The following is a 12,850-nucleotide window of genomic DNA, read 5'->3' on the forward strand; positions in this document are numbered from 1 at the left end:
GACTCTGCAGCACCGAATGAGAGAACTCCAGGTCCTCCCCAGTCAGGGTGTGCCCCTGACCAAGTAGCATCTCGGCAAAGTTGTAAAGCCGAGACCCCTCGGGCAGCTGCCCAAGATGAGCCCACTTCCTTGTGGAATGGGCTTTTACTGATTTTGGCTGTGGCAAGCCTGCCACAGAATGTGCAAGCTGAATTGTACTACAAATCCAGCGAGCAATTGTCTGCTTAGAAGCAGGAACACCCATCTTGTTGGGTGCATACAGGCTAAACAGCGAGTCAGATTTTCTGACTCCAGTCGTCCTGGAAACATATATTTTCAGGGCCCTGACAACGTCAAGTAACTTGGAGTCCTCCAAGTCCCTAGTAGCCGCAGGTACCACAATAGGTTGGTTCATGTGAAAAACAGAAAACACCTTAAGGAGAAATTGAGGACGAGTCCTCAATTCTGCCCTGTCAGAATTAAAAATTAAGTAAGGGCTTTTATATGATAAAGCCGCCCATTCTGACACACGCCTGGCTGAAGCCAGGGCTAATAGAATCTTCACCTTCCATGTGAAATATTTTAATTCCACAGTGGTGAGTGGATCAAACCAATGTGACTTTAGGAAACTCAAAACAACATTGAGATCCCAAGGTGCCACTGGGGGCACCAAAGGAGGCTGTATATGCAGTACCCCTTTTACAAACGTCTGAACTTCAGGCACTGAAGCCAGTTCTTTCTGGAAGAAATTCGACAGGGTCGAAATTTGAACCTTAATGGACCCTAATTTTAGGCCCATAAACAGTCCTGTTTTCAGGAAATGTAGGAAACGACCCAGTTGGAATTCCTCTGTAGGGACCTTCTTGGCCTCACACCACGCAACATATTTTCGCCAAATGCGGTGAAAATGTTTTGCGGTTACATCCTTCCTGGCTTCGACCAGGGTAGGGATGACTTCATCTGGAATGCCCTTTCAGGATCCGGCGTTCAACTGCCATGCCGTCAAACGCAGCCGCGGTAAGTCTTGGAACAGACAAGGCTCCTGCTGGAGCAGGTCCTCTCTTAAAGGTAGAGGCCACGGTTCTTCCGTGAGCATCTCTTGAAGTTCCGGGTACCAAGTCCTTCTTGACCCATCCGGAACCACGAGTATCGTTCTTACTCATCTCCTTCTTATGATTCTCAGTACTTTTGGTATGAGATGCATAGGAGGGAACACATACCCTGACTGGTACACCCACAGTGTTACCAGAGCGTCCACCGCTATTGCCTGAGGGTCCCTTGACCTGGCGCAATATCTGTCTAGTTTTTTGTTCAGGCGGGACGCCATCATGTCCACCTTTGGTTTTTCCCAACGGTTTACAATCATGTGGAAGACTTCCCGCTGAAGTCCCCACTCTCCCGGATGGAGGTTATGCCTGCTGAGGAAGTCTGCTTCCCAGTTTTCCACTCCCGGAATTAACACTGATGAGAGTGTTATCACATGATTTTTCGCCCAGCGAAGAATCCTTGCAGTTTCTGCCATTTCCCTCCTGCTTCATGTGCCGCCCTGTCTGTTTACGTGGGCGACTGCCGTGATGTTGTCCCACTGGATCAATACCGGCTGACCTTGAAGCAGAGGTCTTGCTAAGCTTAGAGCCTTGTAAATTGCCCTTAGCTCCAGTATATTTATGTGGAGAGAAGTCTCCAGACTTGATCACACTCCCTGGAAATTTTTTCCTTGTGTGACTGCTCCCCAGCCACTCAGGCTGGCATCCGTGGTCACCAGGACCCAGTCCTGAATGTCGAATCTGCGGCCCTTTCATAGATGAGCACTCTGCAGCCACCGCAGAAGAAAACACCCTTGTCCTTGGAGACAGGGTTATCCGCTGATGCATCTGAAGATGCGATCCGGACCATTTTCCCAGCAGATTCCACTGAAAGGTTCTTGCGTGAAATCTACCGAATGGGATCGCTTTGTAAGAAACCACCATTTTTCACAGGACCCTTGTGCAATGATGCACTGATACCTTTCCTGGTTTTAGGAGGTTCCTGACTAGCTCGGATAACTCCCTGGCCTTCTTCTCCGGGAGAAAACATCCTTTTCTGGACTGTGTCCAGAATCATTCCTAGGAACATTAGACGTGTCGTCGGAAAAGCTGCGATTTTGGAATATTTAGAATCCACTCGTGCTGTCGTAGAACTACTTGCGATAGTGCTACTCCGACCGCCAACTGTTCTCTGGACCTTGCCCTTATCAGGAAAGCGTCCATATTTCTTTTAGGAAGAATCATCATTTCGGCCATTACCATGGTAAAGACCCGGGGTGCCGTGGACAATCCAAACGGCAGCGTCTGAACTGATAGTGACAGTTCTGTACCACGAACCTGAGATACCCTTGGTGAGAAGGGCAAAATTTGGACATGTAGGTAAGCGTCCCTGATATCCAGTGACACCATATCGTCCTGGTTCGCTATCACTGCTCTGAGTGACTCCATCTTGATTTGAACCCTTGTATGTAATTGTTCAAATCTTTTAGATCTCACTGAGCCGTTTGGCTTCAGTACCACAATATAGTGTGGAATAATACCCCTTCCCTTGTTGTAGGAGGGGTACTTTGATTATCACCTGCTGGGAATACAGCCTGTGAATTTTTTCCCAATACTGCCTCCCTGTCGGAGGGAGACGTTGGTAAAGCAGACTTCAGGAACTTGTGAGGGGAAGACGTCTCGAATTTCCAATGTACACCTGGGATACTACGTGTAGGATCCAGGAGTCCACTTGCGAGTGAGCCCACTGCGTGCTGAAACTCTTGAGATGACCCCCCACCGCACCTGAGTCCGCTTGTATGGCCCCAGCGTCATGCTGCGGACTTGGCAGAAGCTGTGGAGGACTTCTGTTCCTGGGAATGGGCTGCCTGCTGCAGTCTTCTTCCCTTTCCTCTAACCCTGGGCAGATATGACTGGCCTTTTGCCCGCCTGCCTTTATGGGTACGAAAGGACTGAGACTGAAAAGACTGTGTCCTTTTCTGCTGAGATGTGACTTGGGGTAACAAAAGTGGATTTTCCAGCTGTTGCCATGGCCACCAGGTCCGATGGACCGCCCCTTTATACGGCAATACTTCCATGTGCCGTCTGGAATCTGCATCACCTGACCACTGTCGTGTCTATAAACATCATCTGGCAGATATGGACATCACATCTACTCTTGATGCCAGAATGCAAATATCCCTCTGTGCATCTCGCATATATAGAAATGCATCCTTAAAATGCTCTATAGTCAATAAAATATTGTTCCTGTCAAGGGTATCAATATTTTCAGTCAGGAAATCCGACCAAGCCCCCCCAGCGCTGCACATCCAGGCTGAGGCGATTGCTGGTCGTAGTATAACACCAGTATGTGTGTATATACTTTTTAGGATATTTTTCAGCTTCCTATCAGCTGGCTCCTTGAGGGCGGCCGTATCTGGAGACGGTAACGCCACTTGTTTTTATAAGCGTGTGAGCGCCTTATCCACCCTAAGGTGTGTTTTCCAACTCGCCCTCACTTCTGGCGGGAAAGGGTATACCTCAAATAATTTTCTATCGGAGGAAACCCACGTATCATCACACACTTTAATTTATCTGATTCAGGAAAAACTACAAGTAGATTATTCCCACCCTACATAATACCCTTATTTGTGGTACTTGTAGTATCAGAAATATGTAACACCTCCTTCATTGCCCTTAACATGTAACGTGTGGCCCTAAAGGAAAATACGTTTGTTTCTTCACCGTCGATACTGAAGTCAGTGTCCGTGTCTGTGTCTGTGTCGACCAACTGAGGTAAATGGGCGTTTTTACAAGCCCCTGACGGTGTCTGAGACGCCTGGACAGGTACTAATTTGTTTGCCGGCCGTCTCATGTCGTCAACCGACCTTGCATCGTGTTGACATTATCACGTAATTCCTAAATAAGCCATCCATTCCGGTGTCGACTCCCTAGAGAGTGACATCACCAATACAGGCAATTTGCTCCGCCTCCTCACCAACATCGTCCTCCTACATGTCGACACACACGTACCGACACACAGCACACACACAGGGAATGCTCTGATAGAGGACAGGACCCCACTAGCCCTTTGGGGAGACAGAGGGAGAGTTTGCCAGCACACACCAAAAACGCTATAATTATACAGGGACAACCCCTTATACAAGTGTTTTCCCTTATAGCATTTTCACATATGTAATCATATCGCCAAATAAGTGCCCCCCCTCTCTGTTTTAACCCTGTTTCTGTAGTGCAGTGCAGGGGAGAGCCTGGGAGCCTTCCTCACAGCAGAGCTGAGCAGGAAAATGGCGCCGTGTGCTGAGGAGAATAGGCCCAGCCCCCTAAAACGGCGGGCTCTTCTCCCGGAATTTGTGAGATCTGGCAGGGGTTAAATACATCCATATAGCCTCAAGGGCTATATGTGATGTATTTTAGCCATAAAAAAGGTATAATACATTGCTGCCCAGGGCGCCCCCCCCAGCGCCCTGCACCCTCAGTGACCGCTGGTATGAAGTGTGCTGACAACAATGGCGCACAGCTGCAGTGCTGTGCGCTACCTTATGAAGACTGAAAGTCTTCTGCCGCCTGTTTCTGGACCTCTGGACCTCTTCAACTTCGGCATCTGCAAGGGGGGTCGGCGGCACGGCTCCGGGACGAACCCCAGGGTGAGACCTGTGTTCCGACTCCCTCTGGAGCTAATGGTGTCCAGTAGCCTAAGAAGCAAATCCATCCTGCACGCAGGTGAGTTTACTTCTCTCCCCTAAGTCCCTCGTAGCAGTGAGCCTGTTGCCAGCAGGACTCACTGAAAATAAAAAACCTAACTTAAACTTTTATTCTAAGCAGCTCAGGAGAGCCACCTAGATTGCACCCTTCTCGGCCGGGCACAAGAATCTAACTGAGGCTTGGAGGAGGGTCATAGGGGGAGGAGCCAGTGCACACCACCTGATCCTAAAGCTTTTATTATTGTGCCCTGTCTCCTGCGGAGCCGCTAAACCCCATGGTCCTGACGGAGTCCCCAGCATCCACTTAGGACGTTAGAGAAATATATTTATTATGTAATGACTGATGACGGACCTGCTGGACACTGTCAGCTCAGCAGCACCGCAGACTGCTACAGTAAGCTACTATAGTAGTATGTATCAAGAAGAAAGAGAAAAAAAAAAACCACGGGTAGGTGGTATACAATTATGGATGGACCAGCGACTGCCGACACAGAGGTAGCTACAGCCGTGGACTACCGTACTGTGTCTGCTGCTAATATAGACTGGATGATAATGAGATGAAATTAATATATATATATATATATATATATATATATAATATCACTAGTACTGCAGCCGGACAGGTATATATATTTATTATGTAATGACTGATGACGGACCTGCTGGACACTGTCAGCTCAGCAGCACCGCAGACTGCTACAGTAAGCTACTATAGTAGTATGTATCAAGAAGAAAGAGAAAAAAAAAAACCACGGGTAGGTGGTATACAATTATGGATGGACCAGCGACTGCCGACACAGAGGTAGCTACAGCCGTGGACTACCGTACTGTGTCTGCTGCTAATATAGACTGGATGATAATGAGATGAAATTAATATATATATATATATATATATATAATATCACTAGTACTGCAGCCGGACAGGTATATATATTTATTATGTAATGACTGATGACGGACCTGCTGGACACTGTCAGCTCAGCAGCACCGCAGACTGCTACAGTAAGCTACTATAGTAGTATGTATCAAGAAGAAAGAAAAAAAAAAAAAACACGGGTAGGTGCGGTATACATATACAATTATATATATATATATATATATATATATATATATATTAAACTGGTGGTGATTAATTAAACTGGTGGTCAGGTCACTGGTCACACTATCAGCAACTTGCAAGTAGTACTCCTAAGCAGACAATCACAATATATACTGGTGGTCAGTGTGGTCACAATGGCAGTGTGGCACTCTGGCAGCAGAGTGCCAGCAAAAGTGTGCACTGTACGTTAAAATATGTACTCCTGCTCTCAGACTCTAACTGCTCCCCACTGTCTCCCCCACAAGTCAGATATACAGTCACACTATCACTTCAGCAAGTAGTAGTACTCCTCCTAATGCTCCCCAAAATTACTAAAGTAAATAATACTGTGTCTCTCTCTACTCTAGTCTCACGCTCTATAAACGGAGAGGACGCCAGCCACGTCCTCTCCCTATCAATCTCAATGCACGTGTGAAAATGGCGGCGACGCGCGGCTCCTTATATAGAATCCGAGCCTCGCGATAGAATCCGAGCCTCGCGAGAATCCGACAGCGGGATGATGACGTTCGGGCGCGCTCGGGTTAACCGAGCAAGGCGGGAAGATCCGAGTCGCTCGGACCCGTGTAAAAAAACCTGAAGTTCGGGCGGGTTCGGTTTCCGAGGAACCGAACCCGCTCATCTCTAGTTGTCACAACTGAGGGCTGAGGCTGACCTGGGGAGGCCTCAGTTGTAGGGTCTGGAGTGTAAGTGAACCGTGAAGGTAGAATAGGGTTCCAAGAGATCTAGCACCAACTGCCCGAAGGCGTAACCACAACAACAGAATTATAAAAATGAAAGTCAGTTAATTGAACACACAGTTAAGACACCTTGGTTATGTAATGATTTCAACAGTAGACGTGCAGCAGGGCCGTTTCTTGGGGCAGGCGAGCATTGCAACCGCACTGGGCGCCCGCCGTGACACTAACTGTGGCTCCCTGCTTCCCCATCCTATTTTTCCCCAAGTAACCCGCTCGGGGGGCGGAGTTTCACGGAATGACGCGGTTGCGCCGTTACGTCACGACGCAACCCCATCACTCCGCAACCCCCCCCCCCCCCTCCCGAGCGGAGTACAGAGGGGGATCCAAGTTAGGAAGAGGGAAAGGCCGGCGCGAGGAGCGACTGGTGAGGCGGCCGAAGAGCGGTAATCGCCTCTGTAAGTATTCTCTCTCTCTCTCAATGTGTAAAATGGGGACACCTGCCGTAATGTGTGAAATGGGGACTCTTGCCTGCCGTAGTGTGGGGATTTAATGTATCAAGGGCATTGCGGTGTGTGGCATAATATGGTGGCATTACTGTGTGGGGCTTAATATGGTAGAAATTTTTTTTTCCTGTGGTGGTCGTGATCTGTTGGAGCAGGGTCAAAAACTGGATTGTGAGGTAGTCTTTTTTCAGATGAGGCCATGCCCATTTAAATGAGGCCACACCCATTTAGATGAGGCCACGCCTCCTTGCCGGGTGTGCGCGCACATTTAGTTTTTTTATCTAGGTGTGTGTGTGGGGGGACGGGACATTTTTTTATGTCATGGGGGGGCGCATTTTTAAATCTCGCACTGGGAGCCAAATTGGCTAGAAACAGCCCTGACGTGCAGATATATATACCAGTACAGTTCCTAGAAACGCAGGGGTAATACGTGCTGTGGCTTTGCATAACAAGATGTTAAAGTCCTTGTCAAATCCGGAGTTGGAAAGTCCATATGCCACAGCTAACCGCTGAGGTAAGGAACGAGCTGGTACTGCCCGGCAGATGATACACAGAGGCTGGGGTAAACACAGGAGCACAGAAGTTGAAGTGGTACTTGGCAGTACTGCAGAGAATAACGGATGGAACCGGTGTGAACAAAAGGTGTACTGAACTCACCGATGAAATTTAGAGTCCTATAGTGAGCATCGATGGGAACTGTGGTTCAATGTTGTGTGGTCAGATATGCAGAGCGATATAAGGATACCGCTGGAGATGGAGAGTGGAACTGGAGAGGATGTGAAGCACCGCTGTAGACTGATAGTGACACAGAGCACTGCTGAAAGCGATGTGGATGAAACGCTGGAAGCTGGAAGCCAGTGACGAATTCGCTATGGAGGATAGAGAGCGATGCTGCAGACAATGGAAGCAGGAACGATACCAGGACACCGCTGGAAGCGGAGCAGGACCAACGCTGGAAGCTGGAAGGCAATGTCAGGATTGTAGCAGATAACCGGGAAGCAGAGCTGGAACACTGCAGAAGTCAGGCTGCACCGCAGGATGGTAACTGGTGCGGGTCTCTTAGTGGAGCTAGATCACAGGAGCTGGAATACCTGGAAGAAAAAGCTGTAGATGCCACAAACAGGAGAGACATGTGTACAAGGATTGACAACCAAAGCACTGACGATTAGGCAGCCTTGATGCAGGATATTTATACCAGCTGGGAAGCAGGTATTGGCTGGGTAATCAGGCAGAGTCCAGAGTGCAGCTGCTGGGTAATCAGGCAGAGTCCAGAGTGCAGCTGATAGGCTGTAAAGCAACATGTGATGAATCCAAAATGGCTGCGCTCATGTTTGACTCTGGAGGGAAAGTCTGTTTGAACTTTAGCATATGAGAGACTGAGGCCATCTTACACAGCGTGCTGCACGCAGACAGCGCAGGTGGAATCCAGGCTTGGGGCGCTGGGCCAGTCTCAGGAGACACTTGGAAGGTAAGAAATGGTGATGAGTTACCCGGATTGTGACAGAGGTGTTCATCTTGTGATAATTGCAGCCAAGTTAGTGTCCTCAACACCATCCCTTACCCTATAATGTCACAGAACAGCGGTACAGGAGAACTGACTACCGCCAGCTGTGGCAGTGTTCCCCTCTAGGAGAAGCTGACAGGCAGATTTGTGCTGTCCAATCAACAACTGCGTAGCAAACTGACATGGCGCTGCTTCCATTTCAGCTGAGAGAAGAGCGTCGCAGAGGCATTGGGGATGAAGTTACTCCTGTCATGGACATTCCGCAGTACTGCTGGTTGGGGCTGAAAATGACATTTTAGGTGGTGTGGTCTTTTGGCAGCTGTCATTACTCCACTCACTTGGATGCAACGCTGAGTAATGAGACACTTACCAAGCAATTACAGATTCCTGCTCATTTATATACCTAACATCTGACTTTCTTGTGCTTATAATGCATTAAAAAAAAAGACATTTATACAATTATTTTTAGGTGTAAACATAGGACAAAATGGAAATGGGCATTTAAATTGACTCAGAGTGAGACGCAGTAACATAAGCCACCGAGTTGGATGCCTGAAAAACACTACTCTCACTCCAAGGAGATAATGGGGGTCATTCCGAGTTGATCGCTCACTGCAGATTTTTGCAGCACAGCGATTAGGTTAAAAAACTGCAACACTGCGCACGCGCCGCAATGCGTAGGCGCGTCGTATGGGTACAAAGAGCTTCGTTGCTGTGCAATGGATCTAGCGTAGAATCCATTCGCACAGACGATCGCAAGGATATTGACAGGAAGAGGGTGTCAATGGGTGTCAACTGACCGTTTTCTGGGAGTGGTAGGGAAAACGCAGGCGTGTCTGGGCGTTTGCAGGGCGGGTGTCTGACGTCAATTCCGGGACCTCCGTCGCTAGAATCATCGCACAGGATAAGTAACTACAGGGCTGGTCTTGTTTTGCACAAAATGTGTTTGTGCCGCTCGGCTGCAAAGCCGTTCGCACACTTGCAAAGCGAAAATACATTCCCCTGTGGGCGGTGACTATGCGTTTGCACAGCTGTTAAAAGTAGCTAGCGAGCGACCAACTCGGAATGAGGGCCCATGTACAGAGAGAAAACACACAGAGCTAACGCAGCACTGTACTAGCTGTGCCCTGTATTTACACACGTGCACCACGTCTTACAGAGGAGGAGGCTGTGTCTGCAGAGAATCAGAGGTGGGATCACTGAGAGAAACTTAATGCCCCCGTGTAGCTCCTGCATGAGAATCCCAGAATCCCCCCTCCCTTCTCCCCTTCCTTCTCCATTGCAAATTTACAAAGGGGTAGGTGGTGCGGTTGCCCAGGGTCATACCCCCCTCCCCCCTCCCCATATAGAGCTACATCACCAGCGTGGGGGGGTCATATGTGAACTAGGGTTTCTGTGCGGCATAATGTGAACTAGGGACACCACATTGTTTTTCATAGTTGTGGTGCTGGGAATATTATTTGCAGTAAACTTTGTAATAACCTCACCAGCATATCATGACTATTTTACTGGTAGGGGCCCTCACAGATCTTAATCCGGGCCGCCGTCTCTCTAAGTCTGCACGCGTTACTAGTCCCAAGCAGCCTCTCCAACATCGCACCAATGGCGCTCTGCGGAGGGGAGCAGGGATCTAATCGCTAGCGGTGGCCATCGACCATCGATTATTCCTAATCATTGATGGTATATGGCCAATGTTGAATGCTTTTGCCATCGATGGGAGAGAACCAGATGGTTTCCCGCCATTAATGGCACAGCATAAATTAATATTTTTATTTATTTAACCATCCCAACGTCCCCTCGCTCTCCTGGCTGCTGTAAGCCACAATCTGGGCTAAACTGGGCAGTATATTACGTGACAGCGGAAAGGGGGGTCTGATGAGGGCATTTACAGATTTACACACTTCCCATGTCCCGGCCTCTCGGAACTTCTAAGGAGGCGTCTTCCGAGGTCGCTTTATATTGTACTGCGCCCGGGGCCCACCAGTGCCAAATAAACACTGACAAACTTGTACCCTGTCTGAAGGTCGACAGTAACTGTGTCAACATTCATAACGACTTGATTCAAACTGTTGTCAGGCACCAGGTCGGCATCCTCAAACTGTTGGCAGGTTCACAATGTCAACATCTGAAATGTCGTCATGTGAGGTGTTAACATTGTGAGGATGCCAACGGTTAGGATTTGGCACAGGGTCAGGGATACGCTGCGGGGGGGGGGGGGAGAGGAGGGGAGGTTAGGTTAGGGGTTAGGCATTCGGGAGAGGGGGGTGGGAGAGGACGGGAGGTTGGGTTAGGCACTTGGGGGAGGGTCAGGGATAGGCTGTGGGGGGTGGGAGAGGACGGGAGATTGGGTTAGGCATTCGGGGGAGGGTCAGGGATAAACTGCGGCGGGGGTGACAGAGGAGGGGAGGTTGGGTTAGGCACTCGGGGGAGGGTCAGGGATAGGCTATGCGGGGGTGGGTGGGAGGGGAGGTCAGGTTAGGGGTTAGGCACTCGGGGGAGGGTCAGGGATAGGCTGTGGGGGGGTGGGAGGGGAGGTTGGGTTAGGCACTCGGGGGAGGGTCAGGGATAGGCTGTGGGGGGTGGAAGAGGAGGGGAGGTTGGGTTAGGCACTAGGAGGAGGGTCAGGGATAGGCTGTGGGGGGTGGGAGAGGACGGGAGGTTGGGTTAGGCACTCAGGGGTGGGTCAGGGATAGGCTGTGGGGGTGGGAGAGGAGGGGAGGTTGGGTTAGGCACTTGGGGGAGGGTCAGGGATAGGCTGTGGGGGGTGGAAGAGGTGGGGAGGTTGGGTTAGGCACTCGGGGGAGGGTCAGGGATAGGCTGTGGGGGGTGGGAGAGGACGGGAGGTTGGGTTAGGGACTCGGTGGAGGGTCAGGGATAGGCTGTGGGGGGTGGGAGAGGAGGGGAGGTTGGGTTAGTCACTCAGGGGAGGGTCAGGGATAGGCTGTGGGGGGTGGGAGAGGACGGGAGGTTGGGTTAGGCACTCGGGGGAGGGTCAGGGATAGGCTGTGGGGGGTGGGAGAGGAGGGGAGGGTCAGGGTTAGGCTGCGGGTGGGGGAGAGGAGGGGTAGTTAGGGGTTAGACACTGCCGAGAGGGTCAGAGTTAGGCTGTGGAGGGGAGGGGAGATTAGGGGTTAGGCACCTGGGGAAGGGTCAGGGTTAGGCTGCGGGGGGTTGTAGAGGAGGGGTAGTTAGGGGTTAGACACTGCTGAGAGGGTCAGAGTTAGGCTGTGGAGGGGGGGTGAGGGGAGATTAGGGGTTAGGCACTTGGGGGAGGGTTAGGGTCAGGGTTAGGCTGCGGGGGGGGGGGGGTGGTAGAGGAGGGGTAGTTAGGGGTTAGACACTGCTGAGAGGGTCAGAGTTAGGCTGTGGAGGGGGGATGAGGGGAGATTAGGGGTTAGGCACTTGGGGGAGGGTCAGGGTTAGGCTGCGGGGGGTGGGGTGGTAGAGGAGGGGTAGTTAGGGGTTAGACACTGCTGAGAGGGTCAGAGTTAGGCTGTGGAGGGGGGATGAGGGGAGATTAGGGGTTAGGCACTTGGGGGAGGGTTAGGGTCGGAGTAGTACTACTTACCACTAGTGGGAATAGTCCATAGTTGCCTACCTGACCCTCTCCGAGGGAGAAAATGCTCTGTTCCTGGACTTTCCTGGTAATGTATGATTGCCATCACCTGTGGTGAGCTAGTTTATTGATAAGAAAGGTGTTTCACCACAGGTGATGGCAATCATACATTACCAGGAAAGTCCAGGAACAGAGCATTTTCTCCCTCATGGAGAGGGGCAGGTAGGCAAGTATGGAATAGTCCCTGTTGTTCGGCATGCCGACCGCCGGGATTGTGAGGGGGCGGGATGTAGGGGTAGGTAATGTGACCGGCGCCCCCCTGTCCGCCGGTCACATAACTACATCCCTTTACCGGAACGCGACTCCTCAGACGCCTGCACCAGAACTGATACTCACATGACCACCGGGACACCGTTAGACCACAAGGGAAAGGAATGTTTGTTGACAGTTCATCATGTTGACATATACGCATGATGAATACCGTCGACTGTCGACCATTCCTACCCAAACCTTCAGGCTATGAGGTCGCGTCAAATTGCAAACATACAGGGACAATGAGAGAAATTAGTGATTTCCCTGCGTTGTCCCGGCGGCTAATTAGGATGTAGCCAGGGAAAGCGATCATCGGGGCTTCACAAATACTTCCCTATAGCATATGTTTGCATAGATGTATCTCTAAGCTGCCTACATGTACACAGTTCAGTGGGTTCTGCAGTCAGTGAGATGATCTGCAAGCCATGAGGTTTGTGGAACAGCAGAACGCTCTGCAAGTCTGCAGAGACGTTAGTCAGGGGACACAGGCAGTC

The 12,850-nt window shown here is 50.4% G+C and overlaps 1 long non-coding RNA gene across 1 annotated transcript; it reads left to right on the forward strand.

Moving 5' to 3' along the window:
• The first annotated feature begins 7,571 nt into the window (after positions 1 to 7,571).
• Positions 7,572 to 8,950, forward strand: LOC134943936 (uncharacterized). Its single transcript, XR_010181833.1, has 2 exons — positions 7,572 to 8,452; positions 8,692 to 8,950. It is a non-coding gene; the product is annotated as an uncharacterized LOC134943936 (long non-coding RNA).
• The last annotated feature ends 3,900 nt before the right edge of the window (positions 8,951 to 12,850 follow it).

This window comes from Pseudophryne corroboree, chromosome 7 (genome assembly GCF_028390025.1).
Source record: "Pseudophryne corroboree isolate aPseCor3 chromosome 7, aPseCor3.hap2, whole genome shotgun sequence".
Classification (NCBI taxonomy): domain Eukaryota; kingdom Metazoa; phylum Chordata; class Amphibia; order Anura; family Myobatrachidae; genus Pseudophryne; species Pseudophryne corroboree.